Source organism: Lactuca saligna, chromosome 5 (genome assembly GCF_052625555.1).
Source record: "Lactuca saligna cultivar CGN05327 chromosome 5, ASM5262555v1, whole genome shotgun sequence".
In the NCBI taxonomy this organism is placed as follows: domain Eukaryota; kingdom Viridiplantae; phylum Streptophyta; class Magnoliopsida; order Asterales; family Asteraceae; genus Lactuca; species Lactuca saligna.
Window position 1 is genome coordinate 135,956,991 of NC_136421.1, and position 18,010 is coordinate 135,975,000.

General features: G+C 34.9%; 1 non-coding gene across 1 annotated transcript; it reads right to left on the reverse strand.

The window, feature by feature from the left end:
• Window positions 1-12,136: 12,136 nt before the first annotated feature.
• Window positions 12,137-12,210, reverse strand: TRNAP-UGG (transfer RNA proline (anticodon UGG)). The gene has a single exon. It is a non-coding gene; the product is annotated as a tRNA-Pro (tRNA).
• Window positions 12,211-18,010: the final 5,800 nt, after the last annotated feature.

Genomic DNA, 18,010 nt, shown 5'->3' on the forward strand with positions numbered 1-18,010 from the left:
ACTGTTATATCACCAATTACCTATTTAGTATTTACTTACGGAAGTTATAAAATTGTTCTTTACTATTCTTTTATTAAACATTTCATTAATCTTAGGATGTGTTTGGTTGTGGAAAACTTTTTTTATTTTCTAAGAAAATGTTTTCAGAAAATAGAGTTAAGTTTTCGTTTTTGAGTTTCTAATGAAAATTTTAGAAAATACATTTGGTTATAATAGGTGAAGTTTTCGTTTTTCATCTTAAAAATTTGGAAAACTGTAAAACTAGCTTTTTTAACTTACATACAATTTGAAAAACTTACGAGTTTCATTTTTTTAGAAAATTGAATGAGCCAAATGCGCTTTAAAAAAATTATTTTTTATTTGGAAATTTTTTTTAAAAAACTAAAAAAAATTTCACAATCCTTGAAATCTCAAACCATATTTGGTCGTCGTGGTACTTCATTTTGTTTTTATTGATCTTGACCGCCCATATTAGATATAGGATCTGAAAAGTATACGAGAAGTCTTATTTTCTAAAAAGTTCATGGCATGATAAGATATCGAATTTATCAACACTTTCCAACGAAGATTGAAGTGATATTACATTAATTATAAAAAAATTAAAAAAATAAAAAAAAAAAAAAAATCTACTCTAATAAATAAATGTTTTTTTTATCACTTGTAGTACTCTTATTTAATTTGTCAAATTTCATTTTATGTTTATTTGTAATTATTTTTTTCCGCATGTCATTTTATAAATTTTTCTATTTTATCAAATTCAACATAATATGTTAATATAATAAATGTAATAAATTGATATTAATTCATTAGTTAACCTACCTTTTAATTTCAAAATTCTTAAAATTAAAGCTTATTAGTTTCTTTGTTATTTATTTAAATTATTTGTTTAAATTTAAAAGATAAAAAACATTTTCATTGTAATAATTTTATTTTTCTTATTTTCTTATAAATTCAAAGTTACCAAATATTTACACTTTTATATTTATTTATTTTTTAAATTAACCCATGCAATACATAGATCTTACTACTAGTAAATAAATAAACCATCGACATACTAAAAATACTAAAAGTTGTTAAAAGATAATGACAAAATTGCAAGAACGGTCCCTGTGGTATATTAAAACTTGTAAGTCTTTGCCTTTAATAGTTTATAATATGATCTTACCAATTTGAAAGCGAGCTAGCGAAGTACCTCTTAGGAAAGCAGGTTATAACACATACAGCTCTCAAAAGATAAAAAGAGAAAGAGTTATGACTTCAAGTAAGAAAGTGAAAGTTCAGTCCTCATCGCCAAAAAGAAGACAGCAACAATCCGTACTACTTCTCTCAGTAAATAACATTCTCTTAGTTAGAGAGTAAGTAGATAGACGGATTAGTACTTTTACCCAGGGGTAGCCTTCCTTGTCGCCAAAGAAGAATGAGAATTGATAAAGTTTTCTTGGGCTTCAATAGCAGAAGCAAAGAAGTCAAATTAATGCAGCTTTCGTGCCCATCCTAAAGATCCTATCCTCGCAGCAGCTGGAGCTCTTGATGGCACATTCAAGCGAGTTTATGAATGAATGAAATCAGTTGAAGGAGCGGCCAAGGACGAAAGCTTTGATTGCGTTCTGCTATGGTTGGCTTTTTTCCTTGCCTAAAACAACTATCTTCTCTTCGCTTCCACTTTTGGAAGACCTTGCATTATATCACCACATCTTGATTTTTCATATATAAATGTAACTAATGTATCGCCTTCGTAAAGGATTTCCCCATAATGTCCATGAACAGTTGCTCCTGGAGTAGCCAAATAAGGCTTAGCTGATCGTATTACCACAGAGTCAACTTGAACAATTAGAACTTGACCCGATTTTAAATGCGGTCCTTTTTTTGCTATACATACATTTTCACAAAGAAACTGCCCAAGACTAACGATTGGAGATGTCTCTTCACAATAATTGTAATGGAGAAAATACCAATTCAAATGAAATGGATTCAAAATGATGTTACTGCATGAATAGGGATTATAAATTTGACCATTTTCATCCAGTAAATAATATTTAAGTATTTGAAAAATCTGTTTGAAATTGTCAAGTTGCAAATAGTTAGTTACCAAGATCTGATTATGGGTTATTAAATGGGAAAAGAAATCAAAATTATAAATTGGAAAACCTGTTCCTAACGGGCCCAACGAATTCCTAATTGGAATTAGGGGGTTCTTTTTGATTGATTCTTTTATCGCATTGGGAGATTTTACATCGTTGAATGGGCCTATTCGAAAACAATTGGATGATGACAAAATTATCAAAGATTGAGATTCCTTATTTCGATTCAACAACGTATGGATAGTTCCTTGATTTGGATTAAGGGATTCTTTAATCCTTGACTTGGAATAGGAATAAATGGAAGAAAATGGATTGACATTAGCGCGATCTGATCCATTCTCAGAGATCAATCCTGAACCCGACAGATCGTTCCTTTTTCCGGTATAAGAAATAGGTGACTTAGCTAAGTCGATTCTTAGAAAATATCTAAGCAAACCATTTGTCCTTATTTCAACAAAGGAAGCACAGGCCTTTTCGATTTTTTTGTCTTGGTCCCAATTCAACACTAAAGAAGTCCGAACTAACTGAATACTTGTATCCCAAATTTCAAGAATTGGGTCGTAATAAAGGATATAATTGACAACTCGAAGTTGTAGATTATCACTTTCCTGCAAGAGATCCGGCGGGAAAAGTCTTCCTAAATTTATACCATCCGTTTTTTTATATGGGACTACAGGTTGAACCAAAACAAAATACTTTTTTTCATACCTGGAAAGTTTCATTCGTTGGATATAGAGCCAATTTTTCAATTTTTTGTATTCTTTGGAATTTGGTTTTCCCCCTCCTGGCGGTATCAATCGGAATGCCTTATTTGTCTTTCCAGGAAAATGGATATCTCCAGAAAAGATTATCAGTTTCATTTTTTCTGCTTTTTTCTTCACTCGGACCAATCCGCCTACCCGACTTCTTCTATTAAAAGTGATTTGTGTATCTGCCCCAATAATACTATTGTGTCGTACCATTATGGAAGAAGATTCGGACAAAATGTGGACTTCCACGGGAATAAAAAAAAATGGATTTACTTCCTTTTGGTATTTTGGCCAAAATACCTTGACTCCTCGATACTCAATCAAATTCTCTTCGTTGACGATTGAATTTAGTTCTCGAGTCTCATATTTAGTAAGTCCCGAGCTCTTTCTTATATATCGAGGATCATCGAAATAAGCAAGAATAAGAAGGTATTAGTTGGTTCTCGCCTTCTTGAATCGATTCGAGTGGGATGATGAATATATTTCTTCGCCTCTTTGCCAATAAATCAGAATTACCGTCGAGAATGGCCGGATATCTGAGATTACAATGATCCGTACATGTCATTCGATTCAGTTCTGAATAATCAGGAATCCTATCTCCTTTTTGATTTTTACCAGAAAAATACGAACTAAAAAATTTGTGTCTCACTTGATTATTAGTTACTGAGGGGTTAGCAATATATCTTGGCTTGACAGAAAGAGAATAAGCGTTCATTTGATCTTGATCCTTGTGGATCGAACAAGGACCTAGACTGTATCTCCAGGGCTCCCCTAATAATATCCATAAATGACTTGTTTTTGGTAAGAGATGAATATTACCATATGTAAATTCAGGTGCATGGTACACATCAGTATTCCAGTGCATTTCGCCTTCTGAGTCAGAATAAATATGTTTTCGAACCTTCTCTTTCAAATTCAAAGTGGAGGTTCTCGCGTGAATCTCAGCAATCACTTGTTCTGATTCTACATATTGATCGTTTTGAACTAAAAGAAAACTTTTGGGCGGAATACACACATTGTGTATAATATCTTCACTCTCAATAGTTACATACAAGTCTCTAGAACATAGAAAAGCAGGATGTCCATGACGTGTACGTGTCGGATGAACCAAATCCTCGTTGAATTTTATTTTTCCATTAGAAGGGGCTCTCACATGTTCTGCAGTACCCCCTGTAAATACTCCGCCGGTATGAAAAGTTCTTAATGTTAATTGAGTGCCCGGTTCTCCAATAGATTGACCTGCAATAATACCTACGGCTTCTCCCAATTCGACCAGGTCGTCATGAGCTGGACTCCAGCCATAACATAATTGACAAATCCAAGATGTACTCCTACAAGTAAAGGGGTTTCGAATAGAGATTGGGTGTGCTCTAAAAGTTATGAATCTACTGACAAGTCCAACCCCAATATCTTGATTTCTAGTAGCAATACATCGCGAACCTATATATATATATCATCTGCTAATACACGGCCAATTAATGTTTGGATAAAAATCCTGTCCGTCATCATTCCATTTTGAGGACTTACAGAAATACCTCGAACGGTGCCACAATCTGTTCGACGTACAACAATGTGTTGAACTACTTCAACAAGTCTGCGCGTGAGATATCCTGCATCTGATGTTCGGATAGCGGTATCCACAACCCCTTTACGGGCTCCGTAACAAGAAATAATGTATTCTGTTAAAGACAGTCCTTCGCGTAAATTGCTTTGAATGGGTAAATCAATCATTTGCCCTTGAGGATCCGACATTAATCCTCTCATAACTACTAATTGATGTACCTGAGATGCATTTCCTTTGGCTCCCGAAAAAGACATTATATGGACTGGATTAAAAGGATCGGTCATCCGAAAATTAGGATTCATTTCTTGTCGCAAATATTCACTTGTGGCATACCATATTTCGATCGATTGACGTAATTTTTCTACCGCGTGTACATTCCCATAATGATGGTGTTTTTCCAAAATAAAACTTTGTTGTTCAGCGTCTTGAACTAGCCATCTTTTAGAAGGTATTGTTAAAAGATCATCAATTCCTAATGAAATGGATGCGGCGGTAGCTTGTCGGAAACCCAGAGTCTTTACTTGATCTAAGATATGTGATGTATATCCTATTCCATAGTGATCAATAAATCGACTAATAAGTCGTTTCATGGCAGTTCCGTCTATCACTTTATTGTGAAAGACCTGAGTGGGCCGTTCTGCCATCAGTACCTCCATATTGCGCTGAGTAGAATTTTACAATGGGCTTGAGTCAGTGATTGGAAAACTTCCTTTTCTAGATCTTGATTCACGTATAAATTCTGCACTTATGGTCCTAGTTAACCCGGAGAGACTCGAATTCCCGTTGGTAGCATAGAATTACAACAGCCCTGCCAAAACCCCTGTATGGCTTCTTCTATTTCTCGATAAAGGGAAATATGACCAAGAGTGGTTCGAATATATATATAAAGAATTTCTTTTTTTTATACTTCGTACTATTAGATAGTGTCCATAAATCTCATAATAGGTCCCCACATATTCATAGTGAATTTCGATGGGAACTTCTCTTGCAGTAATAACGCGTTGATCTAGTCGCCACCGCAGCCACAAAGGACTACCTAAATTGATTCGTTTTTGCCGATAAGCTCCAATTGCATCATAGGGATTACAAAAAAGGGTTCTTTTTTTTGTATACTTATAGTTATTATCTTCATTTTGATAGTTTCTACGATTACATGGATTATACCTATTTACACAAATACCCCGACGATTTCCACTCGTTAAGACATAGAGTCCACTAAGCATATCTTGAGTTGGTGCCGAAATCGGATCCCCAATAGTTGGAGACAAAAGATTCATATGAGAAAACATAAGTAAACGCGCCTCTGCTTGAGCCTCCAAAGATAAAGGCACATGAACAGCCATTTGATCCCCGTCAAAGTCTGCATTGAAGCCCTTACAAACTAATGGATGTAAACAAATAGCGCGCCCTTCCACTAAAACGGGGAGGAATGCCTGTATGCCTAATCTATGCAGAGTAGGCGCTCTATTCAGCAATACAGGATGGTCATCCAGAATTTCCTAAAGTATTTCCCATACAATCGGTTTTTTTTTCCGAATTTGACTCTTAGCAACTCCTATGTTCGAAACAAGATGTTTTCTAATTAGGTCACGAATTACAAATGCCTGGAAAAGTTCTATTGCTATTTCGCGAGGCAATCCACATCGATGTAATGAAAGTGAAGGGCCCACGACAATCACGGACCGCCCTGAATAATCGACCCGTTTACCAAGCAGAGTCTCACGAACTCTTCCTTCTTTGCCTTCAATTATATCTGAAAGCAACTTGTAAACTCTATTATGATCATCCCTCATTGGTTGTCCGCAGATTCCATTATCAAGAAGTGCATCCACGGCTTCTTGTAGCAATTTTTCCTGAGATATTATTAATTCTTCTGGCGTAGCTATACTTGTTGTTAATAGATCTGTAAGAGTATTATTCCGATAGATAATTCTTCTATAGATTTCATTAATATTCGAGGTCACTAGTTTATCCTCATCTATATGATAGATTGGTCTCAACTCAGGTAAGAAAACAAATAATCATCTGGGAAGAATAAATTTTTTTATTTAACTTGTTGATTCATATTTATTTTGACTACTTTCTCATATCTTATCATATTCTATTCATTTTTATTCGACCTTCCGGGAGATCATTCTCCGGGCAACTCCGTTTAACCGGTGGATTCCCTCCAACCTACTTCTTTTATGATCTCATTGGAAATCATATAAAGACAATTCCTATTTGATATAGCTATTTGTGCAAGTATTTTACGATTAAGAAGCAACTGTCTCTTGTACAGACCGTTTATTAATCTACTATAACTATAGCATACCCCCCTTTCACGAATTGCTGCATTTATTCGAGTGATCCACAAACGACGAAAATTGATTTTTTGCTTATCCCTATCCCGATGAGCCGAAACCAAAGCTCTTATTTTTTGTTGAGTAATAGTTCGAGTAAGTCTTGAATGAGCCCCCCGAAAGCTTGATGCAAATAAACGAATTTTTGTTCTACATCTCCGAGCGATATATCCCCGTCTAATTCTGGTCATTGAATAAATGAAACTTTCACGAATAACTAATAGATTTCCTTTCTTTCAGTTATTCTTTTGCCCCTTTCCTAGTATATTAATAACAAAACGGATTTTTCCAATGTATAAACTAAAAATTCCAACGGCTTTGGCTACTATAACCTTCCCAACCACGATTTTTTCTTTTTTATAGGCGTTTCGCCTCGAAATACGAAATTGTACTAGACTAGGTATTAAAAATAAATAAAAAAATAGCAATAACTGATTTATGTATCGGATTTCATTCGCCCCATGGTTGGGAACTGATGATTGGCTTTGTCTACAAGGATTTTGGATTTGTTCATAATGAGCAAATTATATTTGGCCTTGTTTCCACTTTTCCAGTCATTCTAGATACAATTTTCAAATATTGGATTTTCCGTTATTTAAATCGCGTATCTCCGTCACTTGTAGTGATTTATCATTCAATGAATGACTGAAAAATTATCTACCTAATCCAATTAGAATGTTTCTTACTTTGCAGTTGTACATAAGCAAAGCATTGAAAATCGTACTCACTCTTTATCTTTCTACCCATCCCGGAGATTCATCCTATATATTAATCCAGTCAAATTATTCCAGTAAATAACAGAATCGTGGATAGGAAACTCCATTAGTGACCTACCCCAATTTATTGTATAAATTTTCGGGATCAATGGTTGGACCATGCAAACTAGAAATAATTTTTCTTGGATAAAGGAACAGATTACTCGATCTATTTCCGTATCGCTCATGATATATATCATAACTCGTGCATCCATTTCAAATGCATATCCCATTTTTGCACAGAAGGGCTATGAAAATCCACGAGAAGCGACTGGACGTATTGTATGCGCCAATTGCCATTTAGCTAATAAACCAGTGGATATTGAGGTTCCGCAAACGGTACTTCCCGATACTGTATTTGAAGCAGTTGTTCGAATTCCTTATGATATGCAACTGAAACAAGTTCTTGCTAATGGTAAAAAAGGGGCTTTAAATGTGGGGGTTGTTCTTATTTTACCAGAGGGTTTTGAATTAGCCCCTCCCGATCGTATTTCCCCGAGATAAAAGAAAAGATGGGCAATCTGTCTTTTCAGAGCTACCGCCCAAATCAAAAAAAATATTCTTGTCATAGGCCCTGTTCCTGGTCAGAAATATAGTGAAATCACGTTTCCTATTCTTTCCCCGGACCCCGCTACTAAGAAAGACATTCACTTCTTAAAATATCCTATATACGTAGGCGGAAACAGGGGAAGGGGCCAGATTTATCCTGACGGGAGCAAGAGTAACAATACAGTTTATAATGCTACAGCATCCGGTATAGTAAGCAAAATCCTACGAAAAGAAAAGGGGGGATACGAAATAACCATAGCGGATGCATCGGATGGACGTCAAGTGGTTGATATTATCCCTCCGGGGCCAGAACTTCTTGTTTCAGAAGGCGAATCTATCAAATTTGAGCAGCCGTTGACAAGTAATCCTAATGTGGGCGGATTTGGTCAGGGAGATGCAGAAATAGTACTTCAAGATCCATTACGTGTACAAGGCCTTTTGTTCTTCTTAGCATCTGTTATTTTGGCACAAATATTTTTGGTTCTTAAAAAGAAACAGTTCGAGAAGGTTCAATTGTCCGAAATGAATTTCTAGACTCGCGGATTTATCGACCTCAAGTTTGTAAAAAGAACCAAATTTTTTTTAGTGATTATGATTATCTATGATAAAAAATAAAATTCTAAAAAGCCTTTTGTTTGTTTATACTCTTTTTCTACGAGATGCCGGGAATTCCTTGTACCACATTCCTAGCCACAGTATGTAGATTGTGAAGAAGACTATTTGACTTGACCCCTTCTTTCTTTGTTTTTGTTTTTTTATAAAAATTTGGGGTGATGTTATTATGTTGCTATTGGCAGATTAAAATGTCATAAAATGCATTTGAGTCTAATACAATGGACTTCGGCTAGATCCTATACAAAAGTAAACGCAAAATAGAACGGATAATTGAAGGGAACAAATATTTCTGGGAGGGGTTATTCGTCTTCCTAGTCTTCGACACAAGAAAGGGGTGTGAAAAATCCTTTTCTTGTGTCGAAATAATAATGATTCTTGATATTGTTCGTCAAACATTCCTAGTGTTAGTTTCTATTTTTTACAGACGTATCAGAACGTTTTTTTATAGTTATTACGTATTTTATTTATTCTTATCTTATAATAATTACGTATACTATAAATAAAAAGTGGTGGACAAATAAAAGAGGAGGGGAAAATCTGTTGAGTAAATAGAACTTCTTCAATGAACTTATAAAAAAAATATTCTAATTATTAAGAACTCAACGGGACCTTCTCCCTCAAATAAGACAAACAAAGAAGGGAATCCGTTGAGTTCGTACGCTTTCATGTCTACAACTCAATTCATCCGATTACTACAGGGATGAACCCAATCCGGAATATGAACCATAAAAGAAAACACCTACTAAACCGATCACAAGAATACCAGCTACAGTACCTATTATCCAAAGAGGAATTCTTCCAGTAGTATCGGCCATTTACCCCACTTCCCTCCACATTTCATCAAGTGGTCATGCTAGAGACATAAACAGTCATGGATAATTATGAGATGAGATCCTTCCGAATGGGGTAAGAGAAAGAATACCTAGAACGATTAGTCTATTATTTTAGTTCTCTCTCCTTTTCTTAATTGAAGAAATAATTGGAAAATAAAACAGCAAGTACAAAAATGAGTAATAACCCCCAGTAGAGGCTGGTACGATTCAATTCAACATTTTGTTCGTTTGGGTTTGATTGTGTCGTAGCTCTATAATTCGGATTAGGTTTATCGTTGTATGAACTGCATTGCTGATATTGACCCCAAAAAAGAAACGGTAGGTACAGCTAGGCCGTGAACAGTCAACCATCGCACTGTAAAAATTGGATAGGTTCGATCTATGGTCATTGAAGCCTCCTAAAAAGATCTACTAAATTCATCGAGTTGTTCCAAAGAATCAAAACGGCCGGTGATTAATGGAATTCCTTGTCGGTTTTCTGTGAAATACTCGTTTGGCCGAGGGCTTCCAAACACATCGTAAGCTAAACCAGTGCTGACGAATAACCAACCCGCAATGAATAGGGAAGGTATAGTAATGCTATGAATGACCCAGTAGCGAATACTGGTAATAATATCAGCAAAAGAACGTTCTCCTGTGCTTCCAGACATGCTGAGCTCCACATATTCTTGTACAGTCAGAAGGGGATCGATTCCGTAAAAGATTGGATCAGTAAATGGAAATTCACTGAAAAAAATCTTTGTGAGATCGTCAATATTGTACCGAGGGCGTCTTTAGAGTATACTGAATCAGTATAGCTATCCTTCTTCTGACACAGCAACGCACTTTCAATGAGTATTGGAAGGAGGTGCTAAATAATTTCTTTCTTCCGTTACTTGTTGTTTATCGATGTAAAATAATGTCCCATTCAATAGAAAATTATTAAATTGAAAATAATCTATTTCTCACCATTATGAGTTTAGGGCTAGAAACTGAGGATCAGGTAAAATATGAATCTGATAAGGTAGTTTCTAATAATTCATGAAATTGATTAGAATATTCCCACAATTGTAAGTAGATGTGAGATCTATAAATCTTTGTTATTCATAGTTGTAGAAGCGGTTTTTGTTGGAATCTTTTTTTTTTCTTTTAAGGAATTGGTTAATCGTCCAGTAACAAGTAAGAATAGCAAATTTTATTCGATAAACGAAAAAGAACAAAGAATGAAATAATTGGAATCACTAATAGTGCATGCAGTGTTGTATTAGATCAAAATCGGAAGGTTCTTTCTTGACCTAACTACAAAAATGCAGATTTTTGGAAAGATATAAAATAGAACTTCTAAAGCAAAATAGAATAGAAATGACTAGTCTTAGAATATAGTTGAACCAAAACACCTATTTTTTTTTAGAGTGATCATGTGATAACTTTTTGTTCTCATTCATTCAAGATATTATATAAGTGAACCTATTACGGAATCTAATTAGTTAAAATCAAAGTAAAAGTTTTATAAGATTACTGTTCGCTCTAAAATATAAAATTGATTCGATACAATAAAAAAAAAAGAAATGATAAAAAGAGGAATAATTTAATAATTTCATTCCATAATGATTCGAAAAGACTTTCATTTTAAAACGAAATTAAATGACCCAGTTCTTATTATTCGTTTCTAAGTTGAGTTGAAAAATTATCCAAGAATGAATTCGCTGATTGGCGGTATGGGTAGATGTTACAGATGATTAATCCATTTTTTTTATACAGTTGTGACTTTCTCCTTGTTAGTGCTGTCTATAATGATAGATCATTCAAAACCTTTCAATTGGACTTATTCTTTCAATTGGTATTTTTTTTTATCTCCTATTTTGCAAAAAAGGAAACTCAGGTAAGTGCTTTTTTATAAACATATGTATAAAAAGAACATATTTCATTTAGCTCCTTCATGCTTACCATAACTAGTTATTTCGGTTTTCTACTGACGGCTTTAACTATAACCTCAGCTCTATTTATTGGTCTGAGCAAGATACGACTGATTTGAAATTCATTGCACAATTCATAAAAGGAAATCTTTCCGCGAACTTCTGTGTATTTATAGTTACTTACCGTGTCCATTGCCAATTCTTGGTCATTGAGATTCATGGTAATTCAGATTAATATTTAGGTATAGATATTACCTCTTTTTTCTCCTTTCAAACAAATTGAAATGATTGAAGTTTTCCTATTTGGAATCGTGTTAGGTCTAATTCCTATTACTTTGGCTGGATTATTTGTAACTGCATATTTACAATACAGGCATGGTGATCAGTTGGACCTTTGATTAGATTAATTAACATCTCTTTTTTTGATTGACCTCCTCCTTTCTTTAATATCCAGGAGGTCAAATTCAGATTGCCGTTCCAGTTAGTGCTTCAACCGAATTCGATCGAAGAAGATCCGAATCACGCTCTGTAGGATTTGAACCTACGACATCGGGTTTTGGAGACCCACGTTCTACTGAACTAAGAGCGCTTTCTTATCATAAAAGATAAGACTGTAAATAAAAGGATTGGCCCAATACATCTTGTATGCATACACTATCATAGTATCATAACAATGAAAGATTCTATATGATATGTCCAATGTGAATTGATCTCAAAAAATCCCTCATTACTGCTCAAAGGAGCAGTAATAGGTAGGGATGACAGGATTTGAACCCGTGACATTTTGTACCCAAAACAAACGCGCTACCAAGCTGCGCTACATCCCTTCCATTGGTCTATAGTGTCATTGTAGAGAATTCTTGTCTTGTTTTCCACATCGTTATCTCCTCTATTAAAATCTAGAATTTTTATGTCCATTTCGTCTTTTTGTTCTCATTTAACATATAATAATAGTAAAATACTTCTATCTATATGAAAAATGGAATGGAACCCCTAGGAAAAATAAATGAGTTGGGGGAATATTGGGGAAGAAAGGACTTTCTGTATTTAACAAAAAGTCAATCTTATTTACTGGATGATTGTACATTTCAATATGTTTATGTATTACAATAAAATGAAGGAGGTTTTTCAATGCGAGATCTAAAAACATATCTTTCCGTAGCACCGGTATTAAGTACTCTATGGTTCGGTTCTTCGGCAGGTTTATTGATAGAGATTAATCGTTTTTTCCCGGATGCGTTGACGTTCCCCTTTTTTTCATTCTAGTTATTGACGTGGGAAGGAATAAAGAAGATTATAGATACAATTAAATACCAGCCCCCCTTCTTTTCTCTTTTTTCCCTTTAAAAAATTTTAGAATAAGGGAGGAAAGAGAAAGAATAAAAGTGCATTCAACAGCTGCGAGACTCGGGTTCAGGTTGGAATTAAATTAATATGAAATTTCTATGTATTCAATTTCTATGGAAGTAGAATACAAACTGTGGTTCTAGGGAAACAGTATTATATAAGATACTTATATGAAATACTGTACTGTGATTTGAAATCTAGTTTAGAAATCTTTCTATCTTATTTGCTATATTGATTGTAGTGAAATCTTGCATAAGAGGATAGTAAGTTACAAATTCTATTTTGTTTTTTCCTTTCTTCTTTTTCGTTTCGGATTGAAAGAGGAAGAGTCGAGTAAATGAAAAATCCAAAGGAGGTTCATGGCCAAGGGTAAAGATGTGCGAATACTGGTTCTTTTGGAATGTACCGCTTGTGTTCGAAACGGTGTTAATGTTAATAAGGCATCAACGGGCATTTCCAGATATATTACTCAAAAGAATCGGCACAATACGCCTAATCGATTGGAGTTGCGAAAATTCTGTCCATATTGTTACAAACATACGATTCACGGGGAGGTAAAGAAATAGATCGAACCGAGCACCTGCGCCCTTATCTATCTTACAAGGAAAAGGAAAAAATGACATTATATATATAACATATTTAACATAGTTAAAGATAATTATAAACAAACCAAATCCTATTTTTTTTATTCTAATTAGAGATACGGCTGAAATAGGATTTTAGGGATAAGAAATAAACTAACCAAACCATGGATAAATCCAAGCGAACTTTTCTTAAATCCAAGCGATCTTTTCGTAGGCGTTTGCCCCCGATCCAATCGGGGGATCGAATTGATTATAAAATCATGAGTTTAATTAGTCGATTTATTAGTGAACAGGGAAAAATATTATCTAGACGAGTGAATAGATTGACCTTGAAACAACAACGATTAATTACTATTGCTATAAAACAAGCTCGTATTTTATCTTTGTTACCTTTTCTTAATAATGAGAAACAATTTGAAAGAACCGAGTCGACCACTAGAACTCCTAGTCTTAGAGCCAGAAAAAGATAGGTTTACTCTTTATTCACTTGAATTCGAATTCCCATCCGAACTCAAACGGGGATTGATATTTTGTTGGAAAAATCCAAGAATCCGGATTGAATTCTCGTGTCGTAAGAAAACAAATAATAATCTGGGAAGAATAAATTTTTTTATTTAACTTGTTGATTCATATTTATTTTGACTACTTTCTCATATCTTATCATATTCTATTCATTTTTATTCGACCTTCCCGGAGATCATTCTCCGGGCAACTCCGTTTAACCGGTGGATTCCCTCCAACCTACTTCTTTTATGATCTCATTGGAAATCATATAAAGACAATTCCTATTTGATATAGCTATTTGTGCAAGTATTTTACGATTAAGAAGCAACTGTCTCTTGTACAGACCGTTTATTAATCTACTATAACTATAGCATACCCCCCTTTCACGAATTGCTGCATTTATTCGAGTGATCCACAAACGACGAAAATTGATTTTTTGCTTATCCCTATCCCGATGAGCCGAAACCAAAGCTCTTATTTTTTGTTGAGTAATAGTTCGAGTAAGTCTTGAATGAGCCCCCCGAAAGCTTGATGCAAATAAACGAATTTTTGTTCTACGTCTCCGAGCGATATATCCCCGTCTAATTCTGGTCATTGAATAAATGAAACTTTCACGAATAACTAATAGATTTCCTTTCTTTCAGTTATTCTTTTGCCCCTTTCCTAGTATATTAATAACAAAACGGATTTTTCCAATGTATAAACAAAAAATTCCAACGGCTTTGGCTACTATAACCTTCCCAACCACGATTTTTTCTTTTTTATAGGCGTTTCGCCTCGAAATACGAAATTGTACTAGACTAGGTATTAAAAATAAATAAAAAAAATAGCAATAACTGATTTATGTATCGGATTTCATTCGCCCCATGGTTGGGAACTGATGATTGGCTTTGTCTACAAGGATTTTGGATTTGTTCATAATGAGCAAATTATATCCGGCCTTGTTTCCACTTTTCCAGTCATTCTAGATACAATTTTCAAATATTGGATTTTCCGTTATTTAAATCGCGTATCTCCGTCACTTGTAGTGATTTATCATTCAATGAATGACTGAAAAATTATCTACCTAATCCAATTAGAATGCTTCTTACTTTGCAGTTGTACATAAGCAAAGCATTGAAAATCGTACTCACTCTTTATCTTTCTACCCATCCCGGAGATTCATCCTATATATTAATCCAGTCAAATTATTCCAGTAAATAACAGAATCGTGGATAGGAAACTCCATTAGTGACCTACCCCAATTTGTTGTATAAATTTTCGGGATCAATGGTTGGACCATGCAAACTAGAAATAATTTTTCTTGGATTAAGGAACAGATTACTCGATCTATTTCCGTATCGCTCATGATATATATCATAACTCGTGCATCCATTTCAAATGCATATCCCATTTTTGCACAGAAGGGCTATGAAAATCCACGAGAAGCGACTGGACGTATTGTATGCGCCAATTGCCATTTAGCTAATAAACCAGTGGATATTGAGGTTCCGCAAACGGTACTTCCCGATACAGTTTTTGAAGCAGTTGTTCGAATTCCTTATGATATGCAACTGAAACAAGTTCTTGCTAATGGTAAAAAAGGGGCTTTAAATGTGGGGGCTGTTCTTATTTTACCAGAGGGTTTTGAATTAGCCCCTCCCGATCGTATTTCCCCGAGATAAAAGAAAAGATGGGCAATCTGTCTTTTCAGAGCTACCGCCCAAATCAAAAAAATATTCTTGTCATAGGCCGTGTTCCTGGTCAGAAATATAGTGAAATCACGTTTCCTATTCTTTCCCTGGACCCCGCTACTAAGAAAGACATTCACTTCTTAAAATATCCTATATACGTAGGCGGAAACAGGGGAAGGGGCCAGATTTATCCTGACGGGAGCAAGAGTAACAATACAGTTTATAATGCTACAGCATCCGGTATAGTAAGCAAAATCCTACGAAAAGAAAAGGGGGGATACGAAATAACCATAGCGGATGCATCGGATGGACGTCAAGTGGTTGATATTATCCCTCCGGGGCCAGAACTTCTTGTTTCAGAAGGCGAATCTATCAAATTTGAGCAGCCGTTGACAAGTAATCCTAATGTGGGCGGATTTGGTCAGGGAGATGCAGAAATAGTACTTCAAGATCCATTACATGTACAAGGCCTTTTGTTCTTCTTAGCATCTGTTATTTTGGCACAAATATTTTTGGTTCTTAAAAAGAAACAGTTCGAGAAGGTTCAATTGTCCGAAATGAATTTCTAGACTCGCGGATTTATCGACCTCAAGTTTGTAAAAAGAACCAAATTTTTTTTAGTAATTATGATTATCTATGATAAAAAATAAAATTCTAAAAAGCCTTTTGTTTGTTTATACTCTTTTTCTACGAGATGCCGGGAATTCCTTGTACCACATTCCTAGCCACAGTATGTAGATTGTGAAGAAGACTATTTGAATTGACCCCTTCTTTCTTTGTTTTTGTTTTTTTATAAAAATTTGGGGTGATGTTATTATGTTGCTATTGGCAGATTAAAATGTCATAAAATGCATTTGAGTCTAATACAATGGACTTCGGCTAGATCCTATACAAAAGTAAACGCAAAATAGAACGGATAATTGAAGGGAACAAATATTTCTGGGAGGGGTTATTCGTCTTCCTAGTCTTCGACACAAGAAAGGGGTGTGAAAAATCCTTTTCTTGTGTCGAAATAATAATGATTCTTGATACTGTTCGTCAAACGTTCCTAGTGTTAGTTTCTATTTTTTACAGACGTATCAGAACGTTTTTTTATAGTTATTACGTATTTTATTTATTCTTATCTTATAATAATTACGTATACTATAAATAAAAAGTGGTGGACAAATAAAAGAGGAGGGGAAAATCTGTTGAGTAAATAGAACTTCTTCAATGAACTTATAAAAAAAAATATTCTAATTATTAAGAACTCAACGGGACCTTCTCCCTCAAATCAGACAAACAAAGAAGGGAATCCGTTGAGTTCGTACGCTTTCCTGTCTACAACTCAATTCATCCGATTACTACAGGGATGAACCCAATCCGGAATATGAACCATAAAAGAAAACACCTACTAAACCGATCACAAGAATACCAGCTACAGTACCTATTATCCAAAGAGGAATTCTTCCAGTAGTATCGGCCATTTACCCCACTTCCCTCCACATTTCATCAAGTGGTCATGCTAGAGACATAAACAGTCATGGATAATTATGAGATGAGATCCTTCCGAATGGGGTAAGAGAAAGAATACCTAGAACGATTAGTCTATTATTTTAGTTCTCTCTCCTTTTCTTAATTGAAGAAATAATTGGAAAATAAAACAGCAAGTACAAAAATGAGTAATAACCCCCAGTAGAGGCTGGTACGATTCAATTCAACATTTTGTTCGTTTGGGTTTGATTGTGTCGTAGCTCTATAATTCGGATTAGGTTTATCGTTGTATGAACTGCATTGCTGATATTGACCCCAAAAAAGAAACGGTAGGTACAGCTAGGCCGTGAACAGTCAACCATCGCACTGTAAAAATTGGATAGGTTCGATCTATGGTCATTGAAGCCTCCTAAAAAGATCTACTAAATTCATCGAGTTGTTCCAAAGAATCAAAACGGCCGGTGATTAATGGAATTCCTTGTCGGTTTTCTGTGAAATACTCGTTTGGCCGAGGGCTTCCAAACACATCGTAAGCTAAACCAGTGCTGACGAATAACCAACCCGCAATGAATAGGGAAGGTATAGTAATGCTATGAATGACCCAGTAGCGAATACTGGTAATAATATCAGCAAAAGAACGTTCTCCTGTGCTTCCAGACATGCTGAGCTCCACATATTCTTGTACAGTCAAAAGGGGATCGATTCTGTAAAAGATTGGATCAGTAAATGGAAATTCACTGGAAAAAATCTTTGTGAGATCGTCAATATTGTACCGAGGGCGTCTTTAGAGTATACTGAATCAGTATAGCTATCCTTCTTCTGACACAGCAACGCACTTTCAATGAGTATTGGAAGGAAGTGCTAAATAATTTCTTTCTTCCGTTACTTGTTGTTTATCGATGTAAAATAATGTCCCATTCAATAGAAAATTATTAAATTGAAAATAATCTATTTCTCACCATTATGAGTTTAGGGCTAGAAACTGAGGATCAGGTAAAATATGAATCTGATAAGGTAGTTTCTAATAATTCATGAAATTGATTAGA